Source organism: Ailuropoda melanoleuca, chromosome 11, assembly GCF_002007445.2.
Source record: "Ailuropoda melanoleuca isolate Jingjing chromosome 11, ASM200744v2, whole genome shotgun sequence".
In the NCBI taxonomy this organism is placed as follows: domain Eukaryota; kingdom Metazoa; phylum Chordata; class Mammalia; order Carnivora; family Ursidae; genus Ailuropoda; species Ailuropoda melanoleuca.
The window spans coordinates 101,339,812-101,356,769 of NC_048228.1; the positions used below are offsets into that span (position 1 = coordinate 101,339,812).

Consider the following 16,958-nt stretch of genomic DNA (forward strand, 5'->3'; position numbering starts at 1 on the left):
CTTTAAAAAAAAAAAAATTTCAGTTATTTATCCCTGGAATATATGAAAGCAGTTGGCTTTTTTTATATTAACCTGTATCCTGCAACCTTGCTGATATTCTAAATTGATGTAATTTCAAAGAATACCTTAAAGTACTACATCTCAGTGTACTCTAGAACATTTCAGAGAAATACTACTTACCTAGTTTTGGTATTGAGTATGATATTCTGGATGCTAGTTGAAGAAAATATTCCAAAGAGGGAAGAATCAACTATGCAAGTGCTGCTGATAGGTGTGTAAGAAGATCAATAACTGACTATTAGAATTAGCAACAATTCATTATTTATCTTTATAAGATCAATTTTGGTGAAATGGTGAGGACAAAAGCCAGATTGGAATCAGTAAATACAGATTATTCTTTTGAGGAGTTTTTTTCTTTTTTCTTTTCTTTTCTTTTCTTTTCTTTTCTTTTCTTTTCTTTTCTTTTCTTTCTTTTCTTTTTTGAGAGAAAGTAGAGAAAGAGAGCGTGCATGGACGAACGTGAGTGGGCAGAGGGAGAAGGAGAGACTCTGAAGCTGGCTTCATGCCTAGGGCAGAGCCTGATGTGGGGCTTGATCTCATGACACTGAGATCATGACCTGGGCCGAAATCAAGAGTTGGATGCTTAACTGACTGGGCCACCCAGGTGCCCTCTGAGGAGTTTTCTATAAAGAAAGCAGAGAAATAGAAGTGGGGGGGGAGTGGTCAAGAGTTTTAAAATTGTTTTTGTTTTTGTTTTTTTTTTCAGATGGGAGAAATATGTTTGTATGCTGGTAGGAAGGAAATAAGTGAAATTGATGCTTTAGGAGAGAGATGTAAGAATCATTGGAGTGGTGTCATTTGTGTGGTTGAGAAGGGGATAGGATTTACTGTACAAATAAATGGTTTGGCTTTAGGAGCATGGACCATTTATTGATTCATAGTAACAGGAGTATAGGCAATTTCTTATACCGTGTTATTTTATTTTATTTTATTTATTGGAGAGGGAGAAAGAGGTGGGGGAGGGCAGAGGGAGAATCTTTTTTTTTTTTTAATATTTATTTATTTGAGAGAGAGAGAGAAACCATGAGTAGGAGGGGCAGAGGAAGAGGGAGAGAAAATCTCAAGCAGACTCTGTGCTGAGCTCAGAGCCCCACGTGGGGCTCAGTCTCATGACTCTGTGGTCATGACCTGAGCTGATTATCAAGAGACAGACACTTAACCATCTGAGCAACCCAGGCATGCCTCTTATACCATTTTGATGTATAGATTTGGTGACACATGTGGTGAACAGTCTCTTGACTGTTTCCAGTTTCTCAGTGAAATAGGAAGAATAGTCTTTGTTGTAGGTTAAATTGTTTTCCCCCAAAAAGATATATTGAAATCCTGACCTCTAGTGACGTATCTTTTAAGGAAGAGAAATTTGGACAGACACACAGGCAATTAAGGAAGCAATCCATGTGAAGACAGAGGCAGAGTTGGCGGTGATGGAGCTGCAAGCGAAGGAATGCCAAGGTTTGCTGGAAACCTCAAGAAACTAGGAAGAGGCAAGGCACAGTTCTTCCCTGTAGACTTCAGAGGGAGCACTGCTTTGCCAGTACTTTGATTTCTGACCTCTAGCCTTAAAAACTGTGAGAGAATAAATTTCTGTTGTTTTAAGCCATTTAGTTTGTGATACTTTCTTAAGGCAGCCCTGGGAAACCACCAGTCTTCAACTTGGAGTGGGAATGGAGGAAGGCTTGATGTTTTGATTTCTTATGGATATCTCTTTTCTTTCTTTGACCTATGACTTCATATGATGTCAGACTGCCTTGACACTTTCATTGGCTGTTGGGTAGAATGTTTCTATCCAGTTTTAATGGACAGAGGCATCTCTTCAGAATTCTTAGCTTTGTAAGAGTCTTGGTAGTAGTTTTCTCTGTTTGCAACTGTAAGCACATGATTTTTCTTCTGGGTAGGTTTTAGAAAAGCTGACTGCAGCACTTCCATCAGATAGCATTTCCCTTCACCTCCCAGTGAGCCAATGTAGAATCAGTTTTTTGTTTTTTAAGCATTCTATTATAAATATTTTCAAGCACACAGAAAAGTTGAAAGAATTTTACAGTAAACACTTGTGTACTCATTGTCTAGAGCAGGGGTCAGCAAACTTTTTTTTTGAAAAGATCCAGATAGTAGATATTTTAGGCTTTGCAAGCCATACGGTAACTGTTAAAACTATTCACTTGTCCCATTGTAGTGCGAAACCAGCCATGAACAGTATGTAAGTGAATGAATGTGGCTGTGTGAATGAATGTGGCTCTTTATAGACACTGAAGTTTGTATTTCATATTTCACATTCATGTCATGGGTTATTCATTTATTTTCAACCTTTAAATATTGTAAAACCTGGTATTAGCTCATGGGCCCTAACAAAAACAGGTGGCAGACTGGATGTGGCCCACAGGCTATGGTTTGCTTACCCCTGATCTAGAGTTTACAAGGGATATTTTGCTATGTTTGCTTTATCACAAATTTGTCCCTCTATCAGTCTAGCAGTTCATCTACTTTTTAATGCATTTCAAAATAAGTTGCAGACAGTGCTTTTTACACCTAAACATTTCATTTTACATATCGTTACTTAGAATTCAATTTTTTTGGTGGTGATATTTACTTACAGTGAAATGAAAAGATCTCAAGAGTATTATTTGTTGATTTTGACAGTTCACACACCTGTATAACCTAATTCCATATAAAATACAGAATATTACCATCCTAGATGAGCCCAGCCTTCCTCACTGCCCTCCATATCCCGCTGCAGCGATTGTCTCTACCATGATGCTGAAATGGAAGAATTAGCAGCAGCAGTCCCATCTGCCCAAGGGGAAGAGACTAGAGATGAGGACAGGATGCTTGCATTTTTTTCTTTTTTGTATTATTCTTCATTTTCTTTATGACTTTTCTTGAGATCCAACAGCTCTGTGGCCTCACATTTGTGTTTTTGATTCCTTATGATCTGTGGATACTTGCTTATTTTTATTAAAATATAAAGATAGAATTGAATAGTATTAGTAGCTGATCTGGGTTTTTATGTTTATCGTGATAGTCAGTATTGGATTTTCTCAGCAGTCGTTACCTTGAATGTGAGGATGGACCTCAGGGCTTGCAGTATATTTCACCCTGACTTTAGAGTATTGGTGGCGTATGGGCAAGTCAGGCTTCTAATACAGGAACATAGGCAGGTGATAAGTGAGTCCCCTGCCCATTGTAGAAGTTAAGAAGGAATTTCCTTAGACTGATTTACCACTGACGTACCAGTCTGTACAGCTATCCTTCTTCACTCTTTATACCTTTGCAATAGTTGAAGGTTATGTGGAGGTACTGACTTGGTTTCTCTCTCTGGTGGCATTGTATCAGGTCAGCTTGGCTAACCTGAAAATGTTTCCCCAGATTTTGGTTATTAGTGATCACAAGAGACAGTTTTGCACAGGAAGTGGCTGGCATGCTTTTTGTCTCTCTGAGGGTCAGAGCTGAGTACCAGGCACTGTGTCAGCTCTCTTAGTATCACTGATTTGTTAGCTCACCTTGGAGGTGTGGGATTGCATGTGGATCAGCAGTTCCTTCATCATCTCTGAGTGCTTGCCCTGCATGTACAGCCCCCCTAGGTCAGGGTGCAGGCTTCTCCCATAGCTCACCCTTGGTGTCAAGGTTGGAGTTGGTGAGAGACAGATGTGAGTTCCAGTTTGTCATTGCCATTTCCTATTGTCATCGCAGGTTCCAGTTTGTTCTTGTAGATTTCAGTTGTCTTTTCCATTCTAGCTCATCCTTGCAGGTTCCGATTTGTCTTTGCTCCTCTTTTTATCCACTTCCTTTCCTGACTGCTGGTGTGGCTGACCTGTCGTGACTTCAGGCTCAAGATCAGATGCAGAGGCAACAGCCTACACCTGCTGCTCCAGCAGCTTCCCCAGTTACGCAAGGTCTAACCCCTATAATAAATTCTTCTTTATCACCCATACTGGTTCTGCTTCTTTTATGCAACCCTAGTTGATACACTTTACTCTTCTAGGATTCCTACTAGAAACCTTTTGTATTAAATCCCATATTTAGAGTTATTTCTACCAGCTTATTTTATCTTTCAGAAATTTTTTTCTCTCTTCTTTTTTTGACACCTATATTTTTAAAAATACTGCTTGTATTCTCATTTTTAATATTTCATCTGGCGTATCAATGGTACTTTGAACCCTAAATAATACTTTGGATTAAAAAATCCTTATTGTGCTTAAGTACTGGTTTTAAAAACATTTAACAGACATAACAATCTTGTAAAGACAGTTGAAGCCTTTTTACCATGAAGACTTATGTAACAAAACACTGAGCTGGAGAAGGTAGGAAAAACCCAGAGAAGTTTTTACATTTAAATGGCCTAGAGTGAGACAGAAGTGTCATTTTAGATTAGCATCATGGGTCATTTTAAATCACCAGTAATGAGAGATGTTTGACAACCAATATTCAGATATATTTTTGCATTATGCTATAGACGGGTAGTGTAATGTGATGTGATCAATAAAAAGTCAGGTCTAAAACTTTTCTTTTTGGCAACCTTAAAGTTTGAATGCTTGTTTCAGTGACGTGTAGTACGCCATTGGAATTGGCTTGCAAATCTTTTGTTTTCATTATGATTTCTTAGTATCAGAGATAGCATATCTTGATTTTTGAGGTTGACATTTTTATTGGCAATTGGTAAATTTGTTTATAGCCATTCAGTTTAATTGATACCACTTTTGGCCCCAAATGAGATTTTATTATAGTGCCTTATTTTTTTCTGAGGCACTTATATTTAAAAGATGATGTAATAAATGATTGTTGAAGGGATTAATACCAAATAGGGAGATCTGAAAATATTATTAAAGTTTAATAAAATATATTATTAAGTATTAGTGGAGTAACTTCATAACTTCTTAGAGTGCCATTGATGCCAAAGATGCCATTGATATCCTTGTTTAAAAAATCACTTTTTCTGTATATTTATGTCTCATATTGAAGTTTTAGCATAGCGAATTATTTAAAATATATCACTTGTGTAATGTATTCTAAGATGTTGTTATAGTGTTAGCGTAAAGTTATTCTACAATTATCCTGTAATAGATACTTTTCAGGATTTTAGCATAAAGAAATCATTATATATTCGATTTAGAAAATTGGAAAGTGCAGAAACCTATGGAAAAAATCACTCCTAATTCTACCTCACAGAACCAACTGGTTGTTAATATGTGCATGTATTCTTTTAATCTCTTTCTGTATATATATTCTTTTCACTTAAGGTTTTAAGCCTATATATCTTTCTTGTGTGCAGACTTTTTTAAAAGCAATATTTTAAAGAACTACCTAAAATTTCTACTGATTGGATGCTGCATAGTTTACTCATTTTTCTATTTATGATTATTTCTTTGTGATTATTTCTAAGAAGTATGACTTTTATAACGTTGACTATTATAAGGGGGACAGTGAACCAAGAGTCAAACTTAAATGAGTAATAGATCCTAGTGAACTGAGAAGGTGATAGTTGGGCTGTTAAAAGGAGGAATGGAAAATTCTTGTTAGTGTTCTTACCTGAAAAGCTATAATGCTTATTCACTTAAAATTCTCATGGTGTAGTCTTCATTTATTTTTTCAAATAGTGAGTTGAGTATTCTGAGAAATGGGAATCAGAGTTCAGTAGTTTCCCGTTCATTGCTCTCCTGTGACTGCAATATTCATAAAGAAATCTCAGAATTTTATCCATAAATACTGATTGTATTACTGACATAGAATTGGAAGGAATGCGCTCCAGCTTTTCTTATTAAAAGTTTTTCTCGGGGCGCATGGGTGGCTCAGTTAGTTAAGTGTGTGCCTTTAGCTTGGGTCATGATCCTGGAGTCCTGGGATCAAGCCCCACATCGGCTCCCTGCTAATTAGGGAGACTGCTTCTCCCTTTCCCTCTGCCTGCAGATCCCTCTGCTTGTACTCTCTCTGTCAAATGAATAAATGAAATCTTAAAAAAAAAAAAAAAGCTTTTCTCTTGGAGTCAGTAAAAGAAGTCTATTTTTTGACAGTCTTAGAATCAGATGATTCATTAACATGAGAACAGTAGTTTTCAGATGGATTTTCTATAATCTCTTTTTTTAATTTAAATTCAGTTTAGTTAACATATAATGTTAAGTTCTGTAGTCTCTTTAACTTACAATATATTTCATATACGCCGACAGCTTTCTTTTGCCTCCTTTGAGTGTAAACTTGTGTTTATTGGTTCAGCTTCATAGAACATATTGCACCCATGAGATATATTTCTGAGTTTTAATTTTTTTTAAAGATTTTTATTATTTATTTTTATTTTTTAAAAGATTTTATTTATTTATTTGATAGAGAGACAGCCAGCCAGATAGGGAACACAAGCAGGGGGAGTGGGAGAGGAAGAAGCAGGCTCCCAGCAGAGGAGCCTGATGTGGGGCTCGATCCCATAACGCCGGGATCACACCCTGAGCCGAAGGCAGACCCTTAATGACTGCGCTACCCAGGTGCCCCTTTTATTATTGTTTTTAAGTAATCCGTACAACCAGCGTGAAGCTCAGATTTACAACCCTGAGATCAAGAGTCACTTACTCTACCCACTGAGCCAGCCACGCGTCCCTCTGGGATTTAATTTTAAATAAGTATTTTTAAGTTAGAATGTATCATATAGTAACATACCCCAATAAAAGAAAGACTACTAGTTTTAAGTCAGATATTCTTAGATTTGAGATTTTGGCTATGTGCGCTTGTTTCCTGCTAGGTGCAGAAAATTTTTACTCAGTCTTCCAACACAAGCCATTTATTTCTCAAATACGGGTTTACATTTTCATTAGGAGACAGAGATGTTCTACACAAAAATGAAATCTTTTGAAAATGAATACCTGAATGTAGAGTTTTTTTTTTTTAAAGATTTTATTTATTTATTTGACAGAGATAGAGACAGCCAGCGAGAGAGGGAACACAGGCAGGGGGAGTGGGAGAGGAAGAAGCAGGCTCATAGCAGAGGAGCCTGATGTGGGGCTCGATCCCATAACGCTGGGATCACGCCCTGAGCCGAAGGCAGATGCTTAACCGCTGTGCCACCCAGGCGCCCCTGAATGTAGAGTTTTAAAAATATTCAGGAGTGCTTATTAAATCCTACTTTAGCATTTTTCTGTAATTTGTGACTAGCCAAAAAGTACAGCGGACTCAGGTCAGTCTTAACCAAAAAAAACCCAAAACAAAATGGCATGTATCTGGAAACAAGCAAAAAACAAGTGAGTGTTGTTAAAACTTATCAACTAAATCTGTCCATTTTAGTTTCAGTAAACAAGTATTTTTGGTTTAAAACTGAACACCGAAGGTGGTTGTATAATTTTGTTTCATTCTTTAGTCCATCTTCCTCCCCACCATTGCTACTTATATCTATGGAGTTATAACCTGACATACTGATCTATTGAGCCCGTGAACTGAATTCTTTGTCAGCAGAGATGAATGTTTTCTAGGTTTGCAGTTAAGCTCCTTCTTTCTTTGGGATCTCTTGTTTTAAGCATTATAAATTACTGATCTGGGGCGCCTGGGTGGTGCAGTTGTCAAGCGTCTGCCTTTGGCTCAGGGCATGATCCCAGCGTTCTGGGATCCAGCCCCCATCAGGCTCCTCCTCTGTGAGCCTGCTTCTTCCTCTCCCACTCCCCCTGCTTGTGTTCCCTCTCTCGCTGGCTGTCTCTATCTCTGTCGAATAAGTAAATAAAATCTTTAAAAAAAAATAAATTACTGATCACTCTTCTATACTTAAATAAGAATTGATAAACGTTGATTAAATTTTACATTTAATCTTAGGTCAGTAGTAAAATTTTCCTCTTTCAAAGGAACTTTTCTGTTAGGAATTACCTATATTTGTGCCTTTTCCTTAAGTAGAGACTTTTTTAGAGGAAGTGTTTTCTTTGATAGTTGTCTTATTATTCATTTCTTGCCTACTGACATATTGGGCTAACACCATCTTCTGAGTCTGTTATATAATAGTTTACTGTCAAAGTCTAAGGGGCATTTTATAATTAAGAAAATGCTTTCAGTTTTTATTAGAATTAGAAATTTTTTTTCCCTACAATCAGTTTGGTTAAAATGCATACTGATAACCATTAAAAACAACTGTGTGTTGGAATTTGTTATATTATAAATATTTGCACACATTCAGTTTCCTCTTATACTTAAAAGTACCCTTTCATTCATTCATTCATTCATGAGTACCTTTGCTGTACCAAGCACAATGGTGAGGGAGACAGTATGATAGTGTTGTCCTAGAGTGATGTGCTTAGTACACAGGGGGACTTTACAGCACAAGTAAATTCGTAAGCAGAATCTTAAGGGATATGCTGGAACGTATGATACAGAAAAGGGCAAGAAAGAGTAGTCCAGGTTGAAGTAAAACCTTAGAAGCTAGGAAGCAGTCTGAAATATAATAAAAATTTATATTTGTCCCAGCTGGAGGTTAGGGTGTAAGGCAAGGAGAGTTGAGAAACAGATAATGTGTTAAGGAGTTTAGATTTTCTCCTAAGAGCTATAGAATGCTTCTAAAGGTTTTTAAACAGAGGAGTGATTTGACCAGTAGTGTAGAGCAAGGGTCCTCTTTTTGACTAAGAATGGTTTTTACATTTTTAAATGGTTGGAAAAACATCAAAAGAAGGATATTCTGAAAATTATATGAAATAATAATTTCCAATAAATAGTTTCATTGGAAGAGAGCCATACTTATCTTTTACATTGTGTCTGTGGCTGTTTTTTCACTACAATGGCAGAGTTGAGTAGTTGCTATGAAGAATATATGACCCACAAACTCTAATAGACTTACTGTCTGACCCTTTACAGAGAAAATTTGCCAAAACCTTGTCTAAATACACCAACTAAAACATAAAGGTAGTCAGAGTGGATAAAAAAGCAAGACCCACTTATAAGCTGTCTATAAGAAACCCACTTTAAGTATGAAGATTCAGATAGGTTAAAAGTAAAAGGAATGAAAAAGATATATTCTGCAAACACTAATCAAAAGAAAGTTGGAGTAGCAATATTGATAAAATATAAACAAGGAATTTAGTGCAGAGATTAAAAAAATTAATAAATAAAAAAGAAAATGTATTCAGAGGGTTCATTCACTAAAAAGCCATCACAATCCTTAATATCTATATACTCACAAAGAGAACTTCAAACTACTAAAAGCAAAAACTGATAGAACATTGCAGCTGAGACTTCAGTACTCCTCTCAATACTGGTAGGGTGTATAGACAAATAATCAGTCAAGACATAGATGACATGAACAGCATCGACCAGCTGGACCTGATTGATATTTATGGAACGTTCCATCCAGCAACAGCTGAATAAATGTGCTTTCAAGTGCACATGGAACAAGATAGACCATATTCTGGCCTATGAAAAAAGCCTTAACAAATTTAAAGGAATTGAATATGTGCTGTGTCAATAATGGAATGAAACTAGAAATTAGTAACAGAGATATTTGTAATATCCCAAAATATTTGGAAATTAAACAGTTTTCTTCTAAGTAACCAGTGGGTCAAAGATTTTGAATTAAACAAAAATGAAAACACTGCTTATCAAAATTTATAGGTTGCAGCTAAAATATTAGTGTTTAGAGAGAAGTGGTTAGCATTATTACAAGCTTAGATTTGAAAAGAAAAAAAATCCTCAAAATCAATGATCTAAGCTTCCACCCTAAGAAACTAGAAAACGAAGGGCAAATTAAACCTAAAGCAAGCAAAGGAAAGGAAAAAGTAAGGCAAAAGTAGAAATCAAAAACAATAGAGAAATTGGGGTGCCTGGGTGGCCCAGTCATTTAGGCATCCAACTTTTGATTTTGGCTCAGGTCATGATCTCAGGGTTTTGAGATTGAGCCCCTCATGGGGCTCTGTGCTGGGTTGGAGGCTGCTTAAGATTCTCTCTCTCCCTCTGTCCCTACCCCCTTCCTCTCCAAAANCCCAAAAAAAAAAAAAAAAAAAAAGCAAAAACAAAAACAAAAAACCAGTAGAGAAATCAATGAAACCAAAAACTGGTCCTTTGAAAAGAGCAATAAAATTGATAAACCTCTAGCCAAATTGAGCATGGAAAAAAAAGAGACACAAATTACAATATCAGGAATGAAAGAGGGGAATTTACCACATATCCTGGAGGTATGAAAAGGAGAGTAAGGGAATATTAAGAAAAATGTTACTTCCATAAATTTGACAACTTAGCTTAAATAAACAAATTTCTGTAAAGATACAAACTACCAGAGTTCATTCAAGAAAAAATAAACTGAATACTTACTATATTTATGAAAAAAACTAATTTATAATTTAAAATCATAACAGGGAAAACTATAGACCCAGATGGTTTTACTGAATTTACTGAATTCTACCAAACAAACATGTATGGAAGAAATAATACCAATTGTATTTAAACTTTTCCAGAAAACCAAAGGGGTATGACACTTCCCAATTCACTGTTGAGCAACAGCATTAATCTGATACTAAAATCAGATGAAGACACTGTAAGGAAACTACAGACCAATATCCCTCATGAACTAAGTGCACACCCAGCAAATCCTTAACAAAATACTAACAGGAATTCAGCAATGTACAGTATAAAAAAGATACTACATCATGTCCAAGTGGGGTTTATCCTGAAAATGCAAGGCTAATTCAGTGTTCAAAATCAATTCATATAATTTACTATATCAATAGGCTAAAGAAGAAACCCATTTGATGATCTCAGTAGATGTATAAAAAGCATTTGACTAAATTCAATATCAGTTCATGATTTACAAAAACTCTCAGCAAACTAGGAATGAGAGGGAACTTCTTCAACCTGATAAATGGCATCTATGAAAAACCCATAGTTAATATCATACTGAGTAGTGACAGAGTGAATGCTTTCCTCCTAAGAGCAGGTACAAGGCAAGGATGTCTACTCTCCTGATTCTAGTGTTCAGCATCCTTCTTGAGGTCCCGGCTATTGTAAGACAGTAGGAAAAAGATAAGACATATAGATTAAAAATGAAGAAACAAAATGACCAAATTCTCAGATATGATTAATTATGTTGAAGATCCCTGTGTTGAGAAAATTGTACAAGCATAACAAGACCCAAATAAAATAAGACAAATACTACATTAAAGGATACAAAGACTGAATATTACAAAAATGTACGTTCTTCTCAAATTGATTTATGGATTCAGCATAATTTCAGTAAAAGCCTGCTGGTATTTTTGTGTGTGGTGTTTAAACAAACCATATCTAAAATGTATAAGGAAGGGTAAAGGGCCAAGAATAGTTGCTGTGCTCCTGAATTACACAGTGAGGAACATATACCATGCCAGTGATCCAAGACTTTTTATAAGTAGCTTATAATAAAGACAGTGTGGAATGCACTCAAGGAAGCAGAAGAGAGATGCTGGAAATAAAGCTCGTGTAAACGGAGCGTGGGTGTTATTTTGAAACTGGTTTTGAAAATCTTTGAGAAAGTAGAATATTTAATGAGTAGTCCTGGGACAGTTGTTTATTTGAAAAAGAAAGTGGATCCCTATGTTATCCCCATCACAAAAAATTAGTTCACCTGGAATGAAATGTTAATGGCACAACTTTTTAGAAGAAACAAATAAAAGAACTTCTTTCGTACTTTGGTATGTGGAAGGAGTTTTTAAACCAGATGCAAATGCTAAATTTAAGTAATGAATACATCAACCACAGAAGGTAAACACCACAGAAAATAAACACATTTGTTTCTATCCAGTGACACATTAAAGAATTAAAAAAGATAAGCCACAAATTGGGAGAAGGTGTTTATAACAAAAGTAAATGGCAAAAGATTACTATACTTTTACAAATATACAAGGAAAAGACAACTCAGTAGAAAAAATGGACATAAAACAGAAATAGGAATGCCACAGAATAAGAAAGACAAAGGGCCCAAGACATGAAAATAAGTGCAGTCTCATTACTGAGAAGGAAATGCAAAATATGACCACAGTTAAGTAAGAAGGTACAAATCAAGAGGCCTAAGAATAACAGTGATGGAGACATAATATGAATCTGCCAGAGTTCATATTCACTGCTAGATGGATTGCAAATTGGTACAACCACTTTGAAAATAATTTGACATTATTCTATAAAGAACATTCATAGATTATGCTTGATCTTAGCCAACAGGCTGAGAAGCGATGAACATTCATAGACTATGATTCATCATTTTTTTTCCACTCTCATACTGCTTCATGTACATATCAGGTGACATGTACTGTGAATAGTCACAGTGCATCATTGTTGGTAATAGCTAACAGTTGGAAAAAAAACTCGAGTGTCCATCAGTTGGAGAAAAGAAATATAAATTGGATATGTTCATTGGAGGTATCCTCTATGGCAGTGAAAATGAGCGAACTATTCTACTTGGGATAACATGCATGAAAAACGTGGTATAGAAAAGACAGTCCCAGAAGACTACAACAATGAAGAGAAAATTGTATGAGAGTTAAATGTGGACTCTGGAACTGGATTACGTGGGGTTGAGTTCTGGCTCCCCTGCTTACTAGATATGTGTCCTTCCATAAGTCATTTACCCTCTCTGTGCCTCAGGATTTTCATGTGTCATATGATGGCTGTTGTGAGGATGAAATGATTTAATACGTATAAAGTACCTGTAAAAACGGTGCTCTAGAAATATTAGCTCTTCTTATTACTCTGAGATCTTTTGCTGTCAGGCACTTTTCTCTTTACTATTTACTTTTTGTTGTTATTTTAAATGATCTTCTTTCATCCCTCTCCTCCCAGTAGATCTAATATATGGTGGGGAATTGGAAAATACAAAGAAGAATTAAATAACTGTAATATAATTGCCAATTAAGGCAATTCTTACTGTGGCTTTTGTTCTTTGCAAGATCCCAGAGTATGCTGGTATCTAGGCAGGACAAAGACACTTTTTTTTTTTTTCTTCCCATGCAAGTCTATGTATGAAAGGCATGAGTGAACTTGGACCCTATTATATCTATATATCATGCAGAATTTTGCAAACCTGTACGGTTCTGTGCAGGTATGAAATTCTCTAGTAAGAATTCCTATGGAGAATGTTCAAAACATGAATTAATTTTCAGTTCCTTTAGGCTTTTGGCATGTGGGCAAACGCTAATCTTCATGATTTGCGCACGCATGTTATAGAAAGCAATAAAAAGTTGTAGACAGCCACAGATGTAGAAAGATTTATTACTCTGTAGTGCTGCCGTGGTCTCAGACCTATTATTTCATTTTAGCATGAAGTTAGAGGAGAGGTAATTATCCATTATCTATCCCCAGAAAGAAGTTAGGTAATCTAATTAATGCTACTAAATAAGTTGAGAAAATAATAAGAATTCTTACATACTCCCTCCTGTCCTTGATTCTGGCTGCTGTTGGTGTTGCTCTGGTGACACTACGGAGTTCACATTCATTATTGCTTCAGAATTCTCCTACATTGGTTTGTGATATCTGTGTGACTACAATAGAAATGCAATGCAAAGTGATTGGCAAATTTTGTAATAATATGGAAAATCTATAAAAGTGTTGGAGAGTTATTAGAAGCAAAGTAATTAACAAATGAGGATCTGGCAGAGTCAGGTGATAAATAATTAAACCCACGAGGTTCATGGCACATACAAAAGAATATGATCTGATAAAGGATTAATAGAGGTCCTTGGGAAAAACTGTCAACACTATGGATATTTTTTCAACAGCGACCCTTCTTTATGATCATATGGAAAATTAGGTTTGAAGTGAAGATTGTCATCATTATAATTTTAAGAGGAAGTTTTAATATAGTGAGATATACATACATAAGAATATGTAAGATATAGAATAGCTCTTCCTGGGTTAGGAAATAGAGGCCTATGAAGTGCCTTTCTCAATCCTTTCAGTAACTTTAGGGATAACTATTATCCTTTGTCCTGATCTTTTCCTTGCTGCTTTTTTTTTTTTTTTTTTTTTTTTTTTTTTTTTTTTAGTTTTATCATCTGTATATACCTCACTAAATAATATTTGTTTTGGTCATTTAAAAAATTTCTTATGAATGCTGTCATGTATGTGTATTCCTTTGTGTCTTGCTTCTCTTGCTCACATATGTTTGTGATATTCATTCTTACTGTGCAGTGAGATGTCATTAATTTTTCAGTCCTGCATAGTATTCCTGCAAAATAAGAAAGGATACAGTTGATTCTTGAACAACGTGGGGGATAGGGGTATGACCCCCATGCAGTTGAAAATCCACATGTAACTTTTGACCAAAGTGTTAACGACCAGTAGCCTACTGTTGACTGGAAGCCTTACAGATAATATAAGCTGTTGGTTAACACATATTGTGTATGTTATATGTATTATATACTGTATTCTTACAATAAAGTAAGCTAGAGAAGAGACAATGGTATTAAAATCATAAGGAAAATAATATACATTTATAGTACTGTACTGTATTTATCCAAAAAAATTCACACATAGGAGGGAGCTCCAAGAGCTACTGTGGCGGCCACCACCCTGGCAAGGGTGTGGACAGTAGGGAGCGGCCCTGGCAGCAGTAGCAAACAGGGCTCAAAGCGAGCTTCACAACCCCTGTTAGGTCCCAGCTGTGTGACCCTGCATTGACCCAGCCCCTGCAGCATGCCATGCTCGACGTCTACAACTCTGAGCTTGGAGCCACCACTGGCCTAAGAGCCTTCTGCTCCTGCCCTGTTGCCCCCATCTTTAGCTCCCTCCTTGCAGTCCTCCAGAAAGCTCACAAGGTCAGATCTATGACCCCTACAGCACCCAGGCTTTCCCTGGCAGCAGTCATGGCAGAAGCAGCTCAGCTGGAAGGCAGAGGGCTTGGACCAGAGAGAGTGAGGGCTGCAGCATGCTGCCTTAGGGAACACAACCACTCGGCAGAATAGTTGGCCCTTTTTTTTTGCGCAGCTCAGCCCTACTTTGTCCAGGACGTCTCCATGGAGATCCTCCAGGAATTTCCGAAAACCGTATCCAACCTGTACTGCCTCTGCATGAGCAGCACTCTGGCTCTTCTCCTGAATGTCCTCGTCTGCCCAGCCTCACGTAGACACCAGCAGTGGCTCAGGCTTGTGCTCTCTGTCCTCTGGGTCCTCCTTTTCACTCCCTGCTCCTTTGTGTGCTGGTACTGCCCCATGTGTTAAGGCTTTCTAGAGCAAAAGTTCATTCAGTTTCTTTGTTTTCTTCATTTTTTTTGTTCAGCATTTTTTTTTTTTTAAGGATTTTTATTTATTTGACAGAGAGACATGGCGAGAGAGGGAACACAGGCAGGGGGAGTGGGAGAGGGAGAAGCAGGCTTCCCGCTGAGCAGGGAGCCCGATACAGGGCTCGATCCCAGGCCCCTGGGATCATGACCTGAGCTGAAAGGCAGATGCTTAACGACTGAGCCACCAGGCGTCCCCGTTCAGGATGTTTTTTGTCTTCTGGGTGGTAGGCATTCCAGGTTGGGGGCTCAGTGGCTGGATCTCTGTTCTGATGGTGCTGAAGGCCGGCACGGCTGTAGCTGTGCTCATGCTGCTGTTTGTCCTCTTCTTCACTAGCATCTCTGTCCTGGGAGTCGTGGTGCTCAGGCAGATCCACTCCCTGCACTGCCACACAGGCGCCAGCTTTCAGAAGGCCTGGCAGGACTTTGCTTCTGGTGTCTTCAGTTGGGTGATGCCAACTGTAGCTGCCATTGCAGCCATTGGGGCTCAAAAATTGCCTTCCAGGCCCTGTCACCCCTGACTGGGATGCCCTGGCTCTGCCATTGGAGAGAGCCGACTTAGACCCCATCCCTCAGGTCTCTGGGACTTGGCAGGACGTCACTACTTGATGTCTCCTCTCTAGTGCCCCCAATTCTGCTGCCATGACTGCTGAACCTGACTTAGGATCTGGAGAGCCCACAGTGACCCAGTCACTGCTTTCCCTCCACTCCCCCAGTTAGGCCACACTACTGCCACCTCTTACGCACTCCAGTCCAGCTTCCCTCTGCTGTGCCAAGTCAATTGCTTTGGTTATTTAAGTAAAAAGGAAGTAGAACTGGAACTCAAAAAACAAAACAAAACAAAACAAAACAAAAAAACCCACCCCAAAACCCCACCAATAAATAAAGGCCAACATGTAAGTGGATCTGTAGTTTCAAGCCCAGTGTTGTTTAAGGGTCAACTGTATATTATCTTAGACACAGTTGATGCTTCGTATTTCTTTTAAAAGCTTAAAAATATTTTTGTCTTTATTCAACACATACTTTTGAGTGGCTATTATGTGCTTTTTTGTGCTCACCTGCTTTTGTTTTTAGCTGCATGTAACAAAAGAACTGAATAAGCTTGGCTTAACTAATGAGCTTATTACATCAGTATATTTGATTTCATAAAATCCTAATTTCTCTGTCTCAAAAGCATCATGAAACATTTAAAAGGAAAATCCTAACCTGAGGGGAATATTTGGAACAAATTTGGCAAATGGCCTTATTAGAGAAAGTGCTTATACACATTGATAAGGTGAAACACATAAAACACAGTAGAAAATAGAAAAGGAAGAGACATTTGATAAATAAATACAAAAACTAATATACAGGAAAAATGTTAAATTTCACTGAGGTTTTAAAATTTATACTAGAAAGTAGTTTCTTTGATGATACCTTTTTCTTTATCTGTGGAACAGTGATTTTCAGGCAGTTCTACTTTTTAAGAAGATTGGTTTAAGAATCTACAGAGTCAAAGTCAAGTTCTGGTCATTTTTTATTTTGTGGCATTAGCAATTCTTCTAATACAGTATGATTTACTGTGTCATCAGAGAAAGACAGCATTAGAGAGTGTGCATGGCAGGGTAAAATTAAACACATGCTCACAATCAAATTAATGTATTTCATCTGTCTTCAACTAATAACAATCTGTCATGTTATCTATCTGAGTAGGGGCATAAACAGTTTATTTTGT

At 37.2% G+C, this 16,958-nt stretch overlaps 1 protein-coding gene and 1 pseudogene across 2 annotated transcripts in view; both read left to right on the plus strand.

Annotated features, from left to right (window-relative positions):
• RAB28 (RAB28, member RAS oncogene family) overlaps positions 1-16,958 on the plus strand; it is a 107,314-nt gene that overhangs the window by 53,515 nt on the left and 36,841 nt on the right. The window lies entirely within an intron of this gene.
• On the plus strand, positions 510-15,765 carry LOC109489588 (annotated as a pseudogene).